At 37.8% G+C, this 3,593-nt stretch overlaps 1 pseudogene; it reads left to right on the forward strand.

Annotated features, from left to right (window-relative positions):
* The first annotated feature begins 1,214 nt into the window (after window positions 1-1,214).
* On the forward strand, window positions 1,215-2,500 carry LOC112822315 (peptidyl-prolyl cis-trans isomerase FKBP3 pseudogene; annotated as a pseudogene).
* The last annotated feature ends 1,093 nt before the right edge of the window (window positions 2,501-3,593 follow it).

The raw sequence follows: 3,593 nt of genomic DNA on the forward strand, positions 1-3,593 counted from the left end.
GGGAGACTATTACAACGTAAGAAAAAACTATTTGAGATGCATTCACGGTAAATTATCAAGTGGATCTCTTTAATGTTCTCTGAAAGGTGCTAGGGAAGATCGGAATTCCCTTCCAATCACTTCGGACTGCTGGACTGGACTTCTCTTGATGTAACTCAGTGCAGAGACTGGGTCACGTGGGGTTCAGGGAGGTGTTCAGGTTACCTATTTTCCAATTGGGGAAAATTTTACATTTTTAAAAATTCTCCTTGAAATAAATTGTTATTGAGGGCCTTTTGGTAAAGAACAAGGACAACTTGTATTATCTTTAAAGGTAGAGATAAGCAGAGATAAAAGTACACCTGATCCAACATGCTTCATAAGGCTAAGCAAACCAAACCTCACTAAAATCCTTGTCATGAAGAGCAGCAATGCAGCAGGCTGTAGAGAAGAATTCATAGAGCAATTGTTACAGAATTCATCTGTAAAATTCATCCTGCAAACCTGAAGTAATTATGGCCTTAAGTCCATTGTCTTTAGGGATAGAATTCTTGATCTTATAATTCCAAATGAGAGATAATACAGTAGAATAGAGAACTGTAATTCACTTATTTTTCCAATTATTGACTATTTTTTACATAACTAATGTTTAATCTATTTTAGAAACTGAAATAATTTTAAGTACTTTTTATGAATCCATTTATTCACATTTCACATTTCTTTTTCTTTTTATTTTTTTCTCTTAAATTCACAGATGCAAATCCTTTTCCCAACTGTAGCAGCTTTAGAACTGAAACCCAATATTATGCTTTTTTTCCACACTGCAAAGAATATCTAACAGTTTGATGGATTATAATGATTTTTGTTATAAGTTGTTCACACTATTTATAAAGATGGCTCCCAAAGCCCTCTTCACTGGAGCATGCTTAATCTAATTGCATTTCAATATCATGGGAAAATATATGACCATCTCTACCTGGTTCCCGTGACACGTGTCCATTGGCACATGGGATGCAGTCAAAGCAACAGATCGGTTCCCCCTGACGAATCCCCTTCCGTGTCCCAGGATGACATAGATCAGTACACACCGAATGAGGAAGCTAGCAAAGACAAATACAATGCATGTAACAAAGCCTTTTGTCTCCACAAAAAAAAAAAAAAAAAAAAGTCGAGAGAGTTCACACCTGGATTTCCATAGGTTTTGTGATATCTCGGGAAACCCGGGAGAGCTGGGCATGGATAACAAAGAGCATGAATGACACCTGCAGCGCCTAGAGAGGAATTTTGCTGAAGTCAGTCTTGTGGTTGATTCTAGAAATTCAGAGCTATCTTCAAGTTAGGTCTTTCCAATCTGGGGGCCTCAGACCAGCCTCCATGCCCAGCATACTCCTGAGAAGGGACAGTTTGACAAATCTGTTCCTGCTTGTTGGGGGAGGGCAGTGACCCCAAGAATTGTCTTGAAAGCCTGAAAAAGATTTTTTCTCACAAGGTCATCCCAACAGTCTGAAAGTCAAAGATGTGTCATAAAGGCTCAGCAGAAAAGAAATATAAAATATCTTTTCCAGGGGAAAAAAAAATGGCAGGACAAAAAGGAAATGTGGACAAGGCATAACACCGGAATATTTTCTCACAAAAAAAGAATTTTGACAGTAAAGCAGAGGCAGTGGGGGAAGATGGTGGCGGCCATACCACAGCGGGCCTGGACCGTGGAGCAGCTGCGCAGCGAGCAGCTACCCAAGAAGGATATTATCAAGTTTCTACAGGACCACGGTTCAGATTCGTTTCTTGCAGAAGTTACTAGGAAACGTTAAAAATGTGGCCAAGACAGCTAACAAGGACCTTTTGGTTACAGCCTACAACCATCTTTTTGAAAGTAAACGTTTCAAGGGTACTGAAAGTATAAGTAAAGTGTCTGAGCAGGTGAAAAATGTGAAGCTTAATGAAGATAAACCCAAAGAAACCAAGTCTGAAGAGACTCTGGATGAGGGTCCACCAAAATACATAAAATCTGTTCTTAAAAAAGGAGATAAAACCAACTTTCCCAAAAAGGGAGATGTTGTTCACTGCTGGTATACAGGAACACTACAGGATGGGACTGTTTTCGATACTAATATTCAAACGAGTTCAAAGAAGAAGAAAAATGCCAAGCCTTTAAGTTTTAAGGTTGGAATAGGCAAAGTTATCAGAGGATGGGATGAAGCACTCTTAATTATGAGTAAAGGAGAAAAGGCTCGACTAGAGATTGAACCAGAATGGGCTTATGGAAAGAAAGGACAGCCTGATGCCAAAATCCCACCAAATGCAAAACTCATTTTTGAAGTGGAGTTAGTGGATACTGACTGAAATAGCAATGCTTCGGATATAAAGATATCAGCAACAATAAAACATGGCCTTGAAGAAACTTATGTAACTAATTAGAGCTGGTTACTATTGTAAGGGAAGAGTCAACTGGAAAATTCAAGAACTCCGATATTGTTTACCCAATCCCCAACTTTTAATATATGTAATCCATTATAATTCCCTAAAGTTTGAAATATTTTACAACAGCTGTGTAAAATATTGGTTAAGGAGAAATGACTTTCCTTTTACCTCATGTTGTAAACTAAAAGGCTCAATAAAAACATATTCAGTGTCAAAAAAAAAAAGAATTTTGAGAGCTCAATGGTAAATACAGGTCTCCCTTTACATTCTACAGGGACGTGCACTTTGAAACCCAGTACAAATGCAATGTTTGTGAATCAGTTTATATCTTAATGGAAATGAAGATTTCCATTTCCAAATGAAGATTATTTAAAAAGGAGATAAAATGTAGTTTACATTAAGGAAATATTTATTTTGGAAAGTCAATAATCACATTTATATTTACTTTGGAAATCAGAATTTTCCTATATTGAGTTTTATAGGTTAAATCTGAATTAGATAACAATGAAAAATATTAGAAATCTCTGAGATCAGTTATGGCATGTACCATTACTGAAGTGTGTATTGCTGTACACACCTTCTTCTTACAAGGTGTGTGCATGCGTGACCAAAGAATGAACTGGATTTCCTCTCTCCTGACCCAGTCTTCTGAAGTGAGCTCTCCATATATCTTTCTTTGAAAATCATCATAAACAATGAGCTGATGCCTCTTTGTTCCATTTCTCAGTATCCCTTCCCTTCTCAACACCAGTAACCTAGCTTCTAACCCACTCACCTCACTAAAATGTTTCCTGCCGTGTCTGCTAGCTTTTCCTCTAGCTACATTCTCTTTTGTATCTCTTCAATATTTGGCACTCTTAATCAACCCCTCCTTGAAATGCAGGCTCCCTTGTCTTCCACTGGGCCTTTTATTTATTAATGGGTTCTACATCCTCCACCTTCCTCACCACTGTGGGCATTTTCTTAGGTTTGCTCCTTAGTCCTCTGCTTTTATCTGTTGATATAAGGCAGCTCATTCACTCTGTCTTTAAACAGCAGCTTTATTTAAGAACTCCCAAATCTTAATCTCTACCAACCTATCCCACCTGAACTCTAAGTCCATATTCTAAACTTCCAGTATGTCCCTACTTTGAGTTTCCACCATCATCTCAAATTCAACATGTCCAAAGCTATCCCCATTAACCCTATTCCTT

Source organism: Callorhinus ursinus, unplaced genomic scaffold, assembly GCF_003265705.2.
Source record: "Callorhinus ursinus isolate GAN/ISIS: 27379988/994484 unplaced genomic scaffold, GSC_fseal_2.0 scaffold1, whole genome shotgun sequence".
In the NCBI taxonomy this organism is placed as follows: Eukaryota; Metazoa; Chordata; class Mammalia; order Carnivora; family Otariidae; genus Callorhinus; species Callorhinus ursinus.